Below are 14,406 nucleotides of genomic sequence, written 5' to 3' on the forward strand. Positions count from 1 at the left end.
GGCATTACGATATCAAGCGCTATCTGGAGACCCAAGAATATGCTGAGGGAGCATCCAAGAAGGATCGAAAGACTCTGAGGAGGTTGTCCATGGTGTTCTATCTGAATAAGGATGGGGTTTTGTACAAGAGAAATTTTGATTGGGTCTTGCTCAGATGTGTTGATGACAAAGAAGCAAGCCAGTTGATGAAAGAGGTTCACGAGGGGTCGTTCGGTACCCATGCCAGTGGGAATGCAATGGTGAAGAAGCTGCTGAGGGCAGGTTATTATTGGATGAAAATGGAGGCCCAATGTTTCAATTTCGTGCGAAAATGTCATAAATGCCAGATTTATGCTGACAAGGTGCACGTGCCTCCAAATCCGGTGAGCTTGATGTCGTCTCCGTGGCCGTTTGCTATGTGGGGCATTGATATGATTGGAAAGATTGAGCCTACGGCTTCGAATGGGCACCAGTTTATATTGGTGGTTATCGATTACTTCACCAAGTGGGTGGAAGCAACCTCTTATGCGAATGTGACGAAGCAGGTTGTTGCTTGATTTCTCAAGAGAGACATCATTTGCAGATATGGGGTTCCTGAAAGAATCATTACTGATAATGGTTCTAATTTGAATAACAAGATGATGGCAGAACTGTGTCGGGAATTCAAGATCGAGCATCACAATTCTTCTCCTTATCGTCCGAAGATGAATGGGGCGGTTGAGGCAGCCAATAAGAATATTAAGAAGATTGTGCAGAAGATGGTCGTGACCTATAAGGACTGGCATGAGATGTTGCCGTTTGCATTACATGGGTATCGAACTTCAATACGTACATCTACTGGGGCAACGCCTTTCTCGCTTGTGTATGGGATGGAAGCGGTGCTACCGGTTGAGGTTCAAATTCCCTCTTTGAGAGTCCTGATGGACGTGAAATTGCAAGAGGCTGAATGGGTAAGGACTCAGTATGAAGATTTGAGCTTGATTGAGGAAAAGAGGCTGGCGGCCATCTGTCATGGGCAGTTATACCAGCAGCGGATGAAGCGTGCTTTCGACCGGAAGGTACGACCTCGTGTGTATCATGTGGGAGATCTAGTGCTGAAGAGGATCCTTCCTCCTCAAAACGATCGTAGGGGCAAGTGGACACCCAATTATGAAGGTCCATTCGTGGTCAAGAAGGTTTTCTCTGGCGGAGCCTTGTTGTTAACGACCATGGATGGCGAGGATTTTCCATCCCCTGTGAATGCGGACGCAGTTAAAAAATACTTCGTATAATAGACCCGCTAGACGAAAAGAATAAAAGAGTCCAGGCAAAAATGGGCATCTCGGCGAATCGAAAAAAAATGAGAAAGGTTCGGGCAAAAATTAGGGATGAAAAAGAAGAAAAATTGTACACCCGACAAGTCGAAAACCTGAAAAGGCGGCTTGGGCAAAAAAGGGTGTCCCGGTGGACTGAAAACCCGAAAGGGCGGTCCAGGCAAAAGAGGGATTGAAACGAACAACTGCGTCTAGCATGATCGTTTGCGCTTTGGTTAAGGCACCAGGATAATCCCCGACAGGGATCGGTTGGAAGCGTCTTATTCAGAAGGCAGCAAGCACGTAGAGTCTGAGGACATATGGGGTGTAACCGAGTTGGAACTCGATGAGATCACGGTTTCACGTTGCCATTAGGATAGATTTTTCCTTTTGTGCGCAATTACCTCTTTTCAGGAATTGCTTCCTTTGTATTGCTCAGTTATGAGCCACACTTTTTCAATCAATAAAAGGCATATTCAGTCAAATAATTTTGTTTTTTGTTTTCATTACCGCTTTGATTGCAAAAACATCCAATTGTTTTTGATAAAGAATCTTTGCATTTTAAGACATACAGGTCCCTTCCAATGCATGTTTATAAGATTGAAAACTTGAAATCTTATTCGGAAGGTTGAGTGACCCAAGTGTTGAAATCTTGGCATGCCTGGGGCACGTTTTTATCTAACGATCTCTTTTGCAGGTGCTGTTAGATGTTTTCACTCACTAGCAGGTTGTGATGTGAAGCTTTTGACAAAAGATCCCCATGGAGTCCAATCAAGGACAAAAGATTGAAGAACGGTGGAGAGACGGCGAAAGACGTACGACGATCCTGGATATTAACCAAGAAGACTCTTTAAAGTCTGAGGACTGGAAAGTTTGTATGAATCCAGAGAGTTCGATCTCCGTGGAGTACGGAGAAGTCGGGAATACAGGGTGATGAATCAGAAAAGTCCAGACGAGTCTGGGAGCTCTCAAAAGTGGAAAGCTGATGATGGGTTTAGATATGGAATACCAGGGTTCGACGAGTCGACGGATGTTCTTTACCAGACTTCCCTGGTTTCCCCCAAGCAGAGTTGGGATTGTTACCTCCCCAACAGATTCAAGGTCTGTATCTTCCCAAGCCGGGTCTGGATGGTTATCTCCCCAGCAGGTTTTAGATCGGTGTTTCCTCGGCAGCCAGGCCTGAAGGTTGCTTTTTCTCCAGCGAAGGTGTCTGTTGCTGGCTTTTCCCCCAGCAAGTCAGAGACTGTTGTTTCCCCCGCAGAGTGCGTTGGTGGTTTCTTCCCCAGCGAAATCCCCAGGCGGGTCGAGTTCAGTAGAGGTCATCCCTGGTGAGGGTGGTCCTCTTCCCAGCAGCGGTACTATTCCCCAGCAGGGTGGAGGTCGGAGTGTTAGTGGGTTCCTCAGCAGAGTGCCTTGAGCTTCCCAGAAGAGTCCCTTGAGGGGGATACTTTTTATGCATTCATCATTTAGATAAGCATAGCATGTTGCATAGCTAATTGCGTAGCATTTCCATGATTATGGAGCATTATGCTAAAAAAAATCATCAGCATTGCAAGCATAAGCTAGTCTCAAGCCGTGGTTACTGTTTGAGAGGTGGTTTCGCCCGAGGGTGAAGATGTTACTCCGAGGAGTTTGGCATCGTGATTTTGAATCAATAGTATTCCCCAGTAGTGCGATATTGGAGGAAGGGTTTCTGTCGTGCGGAGATGGAAATGATAATCAAAGAAGTTTCGGGGTTCAAGAAAAGAACAAAAAGAAAAGTAAAGAGAGAAAAATCCCCAGCTGAGCGCAATTTGTTCGTTTGCTAGGGTTCAATACAGGATAGCATGCTCATGGCTTGTTATCCCCAACATGGGTCGTGGGCACGCATGCCGCCTCATCTATCATCGTCCCTTATTTCTGCCGATGCTGACAGGCATGACAAGTTTCGGGTATTCAGACCGATCTGGCGTTCAGGCCAGTTTTTTTGGCACTCAGGCCAGTTTCCGATTTTCAGATCGAAGAAGTTTCCGACGCTCAGGTCGATGTAACTTGTGGCACTCAGGCCAGGTTTCCGGTATTCAGACCGAAGTGGCGTTCAGGCCAGTTTTCCGATGTTCATATCGAAGAAGTTTCCGACGTTCAGGTCAAAGCACTTGTGGCACTCAGGCCAGTTTCCGATTTTTAGATCGAAGAAGCTTCCGAAGTTCAGATCGATGCAGCTTGCGGCGTTCAGGCCGGTCGTTCGGTATCCAGACCGAAGTGGCATTCAGGCCAATTTCTCGGTATCCAGACCGAAGTGGCATTCAGGCCAATTTCCCGGTGTTCAGACCGAAGTGGTATCCAGACCGAAGTGGCATTCAGGCCAATCTCTCGGTGATCAGACCGACATCAATACTCTCATGTTCCGATGCTCAGTGTTCAGACTGACAAGCGGCGTTCAGGCCACGGTGATCCCTGTGTTACCATTTATTTTGGTATACAGGTCAAATTTCTGTTCGGTATTCAGGCCGACTTTCTCTGTACCAGACAGATTCTTCTTTTGAGATTACTTCTTTGCCGATTCTGACAGGCATTGTTATTTATTTCCCATCAGAGTGCAAATTGTTCGTCTGTTCTTGGTATTCAATCACTCTTCACCCTGATCATCTGAAAGCCGAGGCTATTCATATCAACAGGTTCATAGTGGATTGAATAGGGGCAGCTGTAACACCTCAAAATTTGCCCTCCTCTCTTGGGACTAGCTTAGCATATTGCATTTCATTTTGTAAGACAATAGGCATTACATCTTTGCATATCATGTGGAAACAATGAGCAAGTCATCCTCCTAGGTCTTTCTCAGAAGATGGAGAGGTTAAGAGATTCAAGCCTGAGGGTCTCATAAATTGATCACTAATCATCTGAGGTTTGTGCTTCAATTAGGGTTTCTTGGTTCCTCAAGAAGGTTAAGTATTATCTTGGTTGAAATGGTACACCATCATCATCATGGCTCATTATTCCTGATCAGGTTCCTTGGGATTAGGGTTTTGACCTCTGGTCAACCCTAATCAGTTGCATTCTTCTAGTCAGGGTTTTGCAAGGAGATGAGGTCTTTAATGAGATGGAGATCTTCATGTGATTTTGTTGAGCTTGTATAAGCTAGGGTTTCATTTTTGAGCCATTTCATCAAGAGGTTGAGGCTCAAAATCATCTGTGCATGATCAAGTCAACTGCAAGTCAACTGCCAAGTCAACTGTGGATTTGGAGGTGGGAAGAGCTTAGAAAGACTTCATTCATGTTCAAACAAGTCTCATTTGATATTTCAAACATCAACATTGAAGAATTTAAAGTCAGGTCATAACTTTCCAAAAATAGAAAGTGACCTATAATTTGAATTTGCCAAAAATGGAAAGGTTTTCAACTCAAGATTACATCATCAAGAAAGCTTCAAATGAAATTTTGTTGAACATGAAAGTTGTAAAGCTTTCTCTCCCATTTTCAAAAAGTCCAAGATCATCAATTTCTCATGTGTGGTTAAGGAGATATGATCAAAACATGGCAAAGTGTACTTGAAGCTTCAAATGGCCATAACTTCTCAACCAAAACTCCAAATTAGATGGCTCTTTTTGCATTGTTCTTATTTTGACCTATAGTTTCCAAATCATGCATTGCATCACACCAATTATCATCACATGAACATTTGCCAATTCACTTGATTTTTGGAGGGAAATTATGAAGTTTAAAATTGGTGCATTGTTTAAGCATTCTACCACCACCATTGGCTCCACAATGAAATTTGAAGTGAATTTGAAAGCAAATTCGTGCACTGTTCACCATGCATTTCATGCATAGGGTGAAAATCCCAATTTGCACTTACACCTCTTTTTTGTTAATTCCACTTTGCATTGGCCTAAGCATGATTAGAAAGGTGATTAACATTGTCTATATAAGCCTAAACCATAACTGTTTTTCAGATTAACAACAGAAATTTCAGATCTAGATCTCAAACTCCAAAAAATTTCTCTCAAATTTTCTTGCAATTTCTTCACATTCAAGCCATTGCCATTGCTTGATTCTTGTTCCTGAAGAGTTCATGAGAAGATTTGCACGTGGAACCAGTGGAAACAGAGCTGCATTGAAGCATTATTGAAGATGGAAGCATCAATGGTGAATCCAAAATTTGTTGAGATCGTGCACAATTAAGCTCTATTTTCTCTTCCAATCACTTGTACAAGCATCCTGGAGGAGTATTGAAGCATTGCCAAGGCCTATAGCTCGAGGATTCCAGATCTGCTCTTCAAGAGATTCCTGCGGATTTTGTTGCAATGTTCATAGTGTTTGCTGCGAATTTGCTTTGGCCACGCTTTTGGATCCTTTAGCCCACGCTTTTCTGTTGCCATGCATGTGATAGCCTAGGGTTGTTTGCTGATTGGTCCATGTTGCATTCTGGCGCCACTTGCATTTCAAAATGTAACCTACTTCGATTCCTGGCAAGCGAGATATTTCAAATGCTTCATTCTTTTTCATTTTCCCTCCATGTATTCATGTGCTTGCTTCATGTATTTTTTTTATTTTTCATCATCTTTAAAAATTCATATATAATTGAAAAATCATCCAAAAATTATGAGGTTTTTTGCATCTTGCTCGTTGCTCTGTCTATTATTTTTTGATCATTAATTCCAAAATTGTGCTTGGCTGAATAATTTTTTGTGCTAGGGTATGTGAGCATGTATCCATTTTGTACCTTGCCTTGCTTATACATTTGTGAAATGCTGGTTTTTGATCCAATGATTCTGAAAATTTGCATGATGAAACTAGACTCATTGCTTGAAATTTTGGTGTTGATTTGGTATTTTTATCATGTGTCATTTCTATTTTATGATCATGTTAAGTTGGTGTGACAATTTGTGTCACACCTTTGCTTGTTCAACTTATGTGATGTGTTTGCCATGCCAAATGATCTCTCATTGTCCTGATTTTTAATGTGATGCTTGATATGAATGTTGTGATTGCTCATGAAGTTTCTTGGAATTTTTTGGATCATTTCTGATTTAATTGAGATTTTTCATTCTGGTTGACCACATTTGAGCTTTAAAATTGCCTTGAACTTCAATTGATCATGAAATGCTTTTGGTATATGATATTGATGTGAAACCTTTTGGATTGTTTCAAGATGTGTTTGAAGTTGATTCATGTTAATTTTCAGCTTCTGTTTTGGATTTTTTCTCTATCTTTGACCCTAGGCTTTGACCTAGTGGTTTGCCTCTCACATTTGAGCTTTGATTTCAGGTTGAACATCCAAGTTCCATAGTTGTTGATGATCCATCATTTGAGCATTGATATTTGCCTTTGATTACTAATCTTTGTGTGTTTTGTAGGTTGATGTTAACTCATTTGAGTTTGACTTTTGGCTTACACATTGTGTACATTGGGATTGTTTGTTGCTTATTGACTATTGTTTGATTGTCTGAACTTTGTACTGATTTGTTTGATGTTTCCACAGGTACATTAGTTGCTTTAAGTTCACTTTGAACTTTGCTTTGCTTGGTTGCTTAACCACTGAGGTATAACTCCTTTGACTTCATGTAGTCTGGAAGACCTGTCTTGTTATGGGGGCAAGCACCTATCTGAAGCCCTCCTTAAGAAGCAATGCTTGTGAATGTTTAAATTTGTGCCAAGCAGGAAAAGTCCTCTTATGAGGCAATTGGCAGATAAAAGAGATGTGTAATCCATCTCCTGCTACTCAGTGTGTCATTCACTTTGCTCACACACCTTGTGTTGATGCATTGTGGATAATAGCCCAAGATCTATGTTGTGTCAGTCATCTGTGGAGAAGAGTTCCTACATTCTGAACTCCCACACTTCCTATTTTTGAGTCAAGCTCTCCCAGGCCAGGGATAAGAGTTGTGAGGTCTTGCCCTCACTTCCTATTTCATCTGCTTCACCCTAACTCTCAATGTTAGGGTTAAGAGCTAACCACACCCCATTCCAGTTGGCTTGCTTTTGCAGCCTAACCTTGTATGAGCCCAATTGATTGCATATAGTGTGTGTGATTGTTTATTGTGTTTGTGTTGTTTGACTGTGTTGTTTAGGATAGCTTGCTCCCTGTGCAAGTTAGATAGAAACCTTAACCTAGGACCATTGTGGATTGCATGATAACTATTAGGCTCGAGTAAGGCTCCCTTCTAGTTTGTCATTTCCCAGTCTCTGGTTAGGTTAGAAGTTTCTCCCCTGTTAAGGGGAACTACGTTGCCCTGATCCTCATACCAGATGAGGTACGTAGGCAGGAGATCGTGCGAGATCTCTCCGGGCACCTTTTTTTCTTTTTGTGTGTGTTTGCTTGACAGTTAGCAGGCTCGAGTACCAGACTCCCTGTTAGCTTGTTTGTTCAACTTTTTTGTTGCTCTTGACGACTCAGCGTCCGGTTAATCTCTTGTTTTCTTGGAGTCTGACGTAAGTCCAACGATTGGCAGTCGGTTTCCTATGTGTGCGTTTGGAGTCTGACGTAAGTCCAGCGATTGGCAGTTGGTTTCCTGTGTGTGTTTCTTGGTTCGGAGTCTGATGTAAGTCCAGTGATTGGCATTCGGTTTCCATGTTGTCCTGTTTGTGTGGAGTCTGACATAAGTCCAGCGATTGGCAGTCGGTTTCCTGTTTGTGTTTTGTTTGGCGTGCGTGAGCCGAACTACGGTAGCTCTGATTCTCATTCCAGATGAGATACGTAGGCATAGGATGCGATATCCTAGCGAGCCCATTCCCCTTTTCCTCCATCTGTGTTTTATTCCAGTGTGCGTGCATTCTTTTAAGCAGTGTTTAGCAACCTTTCTTCTATCCTTTTGAGCGTGGATCCCGTCGAGTACGACGGATGCGTAGGGGTGCTAATACCTTCCCTTCGCATAACCGACTCCCGATCCCATCTCTCTTTGGTCGCGAGACCATGTCTTTTCCAGGTTTACTTCGAGCGTTTCCTTTCCCTCTTTTGGGATAAATAACGCATGGTGGCGGCTCTGTTTGTTTGTTTTTCCCGCCGGTTGATTTTCGCGGATGCGACAAATAGCCTCACCAACATGAACGCCACGAGCTGGGATACGCTTAACGCAACATACATTCACAACCCAACCATTAGATATTTCCACCGAGTCTTGGGGCACACAGTTTTTGGAAGAGTCAACAATCATAACGTAAACTCCAAGGAACTTTTCCTTCTTCACTGTGTGTTTACCTTAATTGCGTTCAATGTCACTCCTTTCCTATTAGCCAACATCCAGGCTGCGTGCATGAGAGGCAGCTAGGCATTTTGTTTTGGGGGAATCATCACCTCCATAGCACTAGGCTTGAATCTGGGAGATAGGCTCGCCAACTTGTCAGCTTTGCCAGCCGTATTCCTCGACATCGACTATTGTCGTGCTTCACACCTGATCAAAGCCAGAAACGACGGGAAGTATCATCCTGTTGTCAGAAACAAGATAGTTCGAAGCATCATCATGCCCAACAGGAACCATACAGATCCGAAAAATATGCAAATTGGATTTTTGATCTAGATGCCCCCGAGGCAAATGAAGGAAATCCTGGTAATGGAGCAGATGAAGTCGAGGAGGAGCTTGACCGAGGCATGCCACATCCACCTCAGGAGTACGCTGTAGAGACGTCTTCCCGAGGACAACGGAGAAGTGATGGAAGAAGCGCCACCATGGAAAACATCTACGTCGAGATGATGCGACACAACCAAAGGATAGAAGAACGCCAGACGAAAATGATGTAAACGGTCCAGCAAATACAGTGGGATCAACACGTTTATGCAAACTGGCATGATCAGGGGATGGCGGAGCTTTCAGACCAGATGAGTGCCCTGACTTATCGCGTAGATGCCATCCAGGAGTACACTTAGCATGTAGGGTTGGATCCTACCCAGCGAGGGAAAGGTGAGCGCGCAAGAGTAAGAGCCAGAGCACGCAGAAGCCAACAGTGTAATGACGAGTAGTGACTTTTGTTTCTTTCTTTTTATTCTGTATACTGTTGCATTGAGGATAATGCATTGATTAAATGTGGGAGGAAATCCTTATCACTCCTCTACTTGTTTCTATTGTTAGTATTTTCAGCCAATACAAAATTTTTTGTTTGTCCTTATCAATCATTTATACATAATTTGGCATAACAAAAATTTTCCTTAAGATTAAATGCATACCCTACGAGTACATAGGTTGTCTTACTGAGGTTTTGTTAGGAAAACTGAGAAAGATCTAACAAGATTGATACCGTCCCGACACCTTAGATCCCTCACTTCTCCGAGATCAGTTTGAATAACCATTATACCGATACCTTAAGTCTCCATTCTAGATTAACCCATAGTAGTTTATACTAGCAGTCAGCACCGTCTCAAGCGCAAACCATGTGGAGAGCCGATGAATATAAGGGTATGATGCCTACAAATTAAGAAATTCCTTCATACTGTTACTATCAAGAAATTGATAAACGAACCATACAAAAGGTTGCAAAGATATACAAAAAGAAGGAACAGAAACCCCAGCTGGTTGGTCCAAAGGTACCTGGTACTGGACTCGGTAGGGCGAACTACGGTTCGATCCCCCACAACCTTCAAAAAAGGGGATATAAAAAGGGGTACCGCACTAGTGTACCAGACCCTCGTGCTAAGAAAAGGATCAAAGTCACTAACCGGCTACTTCACTAAGTGTGTGCGGAGGAAAATGGCTTAATGTGATTGCGCTAGAATGAAACCAGGTGAAATAGGAACGAGAGACACTAGGTTGAGCTATAATAGCATGATTCGAACTGGCTTGTGCAAAGGAGAGATCTACGCTAATGCTTAATGCTCGTGTCATCACTGTATCTTCAGTGTTTTACTTGAATATCGGCCATCTTAACAATCCACCTGACAACCACGTACGAATGGGTAATGTATTCGCGTTTAACTTTGTTTTCAAATTTTATTTGCTTGAGGACAAGCAAAGATTCAAGTTTAGGGGAGTTTGATAACGCGATAATACATCAGATATTTGCCTTGATTTACACTCAAAGATCATACCACTTTAATTAATTTTCTGATTATTCCGCAAGTATTCGAGTTATTTTTGCAGGTATTTAAATCTCCAAGCATTAATGAGCAAAATGTAGAAAAGGAAGAAAAAGAAGAAGAAATAGATGAGAAAGCACAGAAAAAAGCAGAAAAACCAGAATACAGAATTTGCTAATGTGACGACCGTCACAAGCTGCATGACGATCGGCACGGCCCAGCCTGTGACGACCGTCACAGGCCCATGACGAGCGTCACACGGCCAGATTTTATGCTTTGAAGCAGTCAGCAGAGGAAACCAAACGTGCCTAAATTCTCTACAACAGAATGACTCCCCCGTGGATTCCTCATTCAACCAGTCTTCCTTAATTTTCTCAACTGCCAAGACCTACCAAAGCAATATATAAAGGACATAAGTTGGAGAAATGGGGAACATTTACACTTACGCTCTGCAATTGATTTTTTTTACAGCATTCTAGCTTTTTAGTTATTTTCTTTTCAGCAACTTTGTTTCCGTTTCCTTAGTTCATTTACCATTCTTTTTAGAATTCCCGTTCTCCCTTTTTCTTCCCATTTTCCAGTTAGCCATAGTAGTAGTTTCCTACACTGGGGAACTACTACACTTTATTTAATTTAGTAAGCAATTGTATTGAAGAAGCAGAATCCTACCGACTTGTGGAGGACTGCTCAAGTACTCAAAGATTCGATGTACTCTGTTAATCCAATTGCCAGGTTTTTATTCAATTATTATTATCATTGTTTTGTTATTGTTATAACTATGTTTGCTGAACTGTTAATATCTTTATGCTCTGTGTTTGCGCTATTTAACATGTCCGGCTAAATTACCGGTATTGGTATGTAACAATTTAATTGGATGGGATTTAGTAATAATCGGTGAAAACTCTTTTTCTCAAACAATCTTTTAGGCTGAGGTCTTTAATTTAAATTTAATTAACTTTGTCACAAAAGTGAGAAGCTATTTTATACAATTTTGCCACGAGAGTGGGAAATTAACTAAGGTGAGAACCAACAATCGCGAGAGCGTGAGGCTCGAGCTGGATAGTAAAAATTAGACATTGAGTTTAAAAACAGCGAGAGCACTTTAAAAGCAATTAGAACTTATTTATTTTCAAAAAGTAATTTTAACTTCAAATGGGACAATGAGAGTGTATATTCTGACTTAAAGCTATAGGCCGAATCAACAATCACGAGAGTGTGAGATAGAGCTTTTTAAATAAATATTTTCTACTAAGAGATATTTGGCATTTAAACTATTCACCTGTGACTTATCGAATCCCTGACAATTAATGCGTTGCATACTGATTCCTTCGATCAATTCTTTCTTAAAACTAAATTTCTCTTAGATTTAATATTCTGCACCCGAACTTCTATTAATCATTCCCTTAGCTAAACATAGTGACGTTAGTAACACTAGTTTGACCATAGGTCCTTGTGGGATCGATGTCTTTTAAAACTAAAACGACTGGACTGTGCACTTGCAGTCAAGTACCCGATAGACTATATTTTATATATAGTCACGACCAGCATCAACATTCTTGAGCAAGTCAGTCAACTCTGATTCGTCATCCTCAACCGAAGCCAAGAATACAATGGATATTGAAGATGGTAGAAGGATTAGTGATCATTGTATTCAATGTAGCCCTTTTCAATGTAAATTACCATTTTTCAACTTTTGTAAAGATCTATGGAGTCTTGTCATTTACAGACTACCATTCTATTAAATAAAGTTGAGCTTTTATCTATTTTTTTCTACTCTTATTTATCTTTCAGCCAAATAGAATTAAATTTTATGATGATCATTTTGAAATTGAATTTAAAAAAATCAATAAAAATCGTCTTTCTTAAAGAATAAAAGCAATTACTTTAAGAAGAGCAATCAGTTTTCATTAAGGAATATTAACAGCAGTTTGAAAACAGGTAAGCCCTAAAATGCGAAGCATTGTTGGTCTTCCTCAAGAAGTTAGCTCAGTAAGTTGGTTTCCCCAACTGAGTTTGAGATTGTTTCCCCAGCTGAGTTTTGTGACCACTTCCCCAACTGATTTGTAGGCGCGTATTCTCAACGGTTTGAATGGGTTCAGTACGGATTTTTGTTTCCCCTTAGATCGCCAACGAAGTTATCCCTTTTCCCCGTCAACACTGATTCTTGAGCAGTATTTTTGATCCTCTGCAAGGTTGTCTCCCATTTGGTATGGTGTTGACCTGAAATTCCCCGTAGGGTTAATGGTTCAAATCCTCAGCAGATCCTCTTGCTTTCCCCAGCCAGGGTCAAGCCTTTGAGATGGATGGTTTATGTCCATCCCCAACTCTTTTTCTCCAGTTGATTCCTCCATCCTGTCGAGATTAGCCGAGTTTTGTATCGATGATTCATACCGTTGACATTTGTATCCTTCGTGAATATTTTTTGTCAGCATAATCATCAATCACATACATATACATATACATATACATTCATAGATTTCATTATTGCATTGTTATTGCACTTTGTGATTCATTATTTTTTTGATTCTTTGCTATGGTGATATCCTTTCCCCATGCAGATTTGGTGTGTTTGTCCTCCCTCAATTGTAGAGTGTCAGCCCCTTAAGCAGAAATAATTTAACCTTCCTCATTCCCCACTGAGTTATTTCCTCGTGGATGATTATTATTTCAGCTTCCTCCCTAATCGATTATCTGGATGGAACCACTCCCCTTGAGTTATATCCTCACCGGAACGAGTCTTTGATTGACTGTTTCTTTCTAGCTCTTATCTAGACATATGTTTTTGGTCCCCTGAAAGTCTATTACCCGGTAACTGGTAATATTCTTCTTGATTTGCGAGTACCTTACTCTTACCCAATACCCGGTAATAGTAATCTACTTCCTCTTGTTTTCCCAACGAATTCGTTTTACGTTTCCCCAGATAGTTTATCCTTGATTTGTTCATCTTAATCGATGACGAATATTCCCCCCTTTATGGTTTTCTATCCAGTAAAAAGGTAGTTGTAATCCCTATTTCATTCCCCAGAGGGTTAACCCTTGATATGTTCATTCTAACCGATGACGAATTTCCTCCTCTTTGCGGTCTTCTGCCTAGTAACCGGTAGTTGTAAATCCTACTTTCCCTTCAGAGTCTATCCTTGATATGTTCATCCTAACCGGTGACAGATATTCTCTTTTCGGTATTCTATCCAGTAACTGATAGATGTAATTCCTATTTCTCCCCTCGGAGTCTATCCTTGATATGTTCATTCTAACCGATGACGAATATTATCTTTTCGGTATTCTATCCAGTAACTAATAGATGTAATTCCTACTTTTCCCTGGAAGTTTATCCTTGATATGTTCATCTTAACCGGTGACGGATATTCTTTCCTTTGATTTTATCCTTGATAAGTTCACTTTAACTAGTGACAGGTATTCTCTCTCTTCGGTCTTCTGCCCAGTAGTCGGTAGTTGTAAATCCTATTTGACTTTTCTCAAGCAGGTTATTCTTGCTGAGTAACTGGTAATGGATACACCTCATGTTGCCCTCAGTGAGTCAACCTTGATATGTTTACCCTAACCGGTAATGGATGTCCTCTTTGTCACACTATGTTATCTCCTTACCCAGTAACCGGTAATGGATAATATAATTTTGTTACTCCAGTGTTGAAGTTCATTTCTTCCCCAGTTGAATCTGAGTGCGTATTTCCTCAGTGAAATCGCCATTTCCTGTTTGGATCGAGTATTTCAGTTTTGTCCTGATTTACCTGTTTCCCTTGCAGATTTTTCCTTTATCCCCGGCTAAGTCCTTCCATTGATTTATTTTCATGGAATCCCTCGTGTCCCCCAAAAGTTTTAAGTTGTATCCTGGCATACACACAACGTTTTATCCCCAGAGTCTCTGTCTCCCTAGTGAATTTCCCCCGTGGAATGCATTATGCTCCTGTGGACTTTCGGTCTCTCCGGATTCTTTTCCTTTGTGACAACATTTTCCCCACAAAGATTATTTTTAACATTTCGTATCATATGCATCACGAGGTATCTTAGGGACCAAAATTTGTTCTATTGTTTTTACTTAAGTCCATTCTACTAAGTCGATACGGAGATTTTAACCTTCATCTCCTCAGCTAGAACGTCCTTAAATATGGGCAGCTGTAAGACCCCAAT

The sequence above is a fragment of the Lathyrus oleraceus genome, chromosome 5 (genome assembly GCF_024323335.1).
Source record: "Lathyrus oleraceus cultivar Zhongwan6 chromosome 5, CAAS_Psat_ZW6_1.0, whole genome shotgun sequence".
Lineage (NCBI taxonomy): Eukaryota > Viridiplantae > Streptophyta > Magnoliopsida > Fabales > Fabaceae > Lathyrus > Lathyrus oleraceus.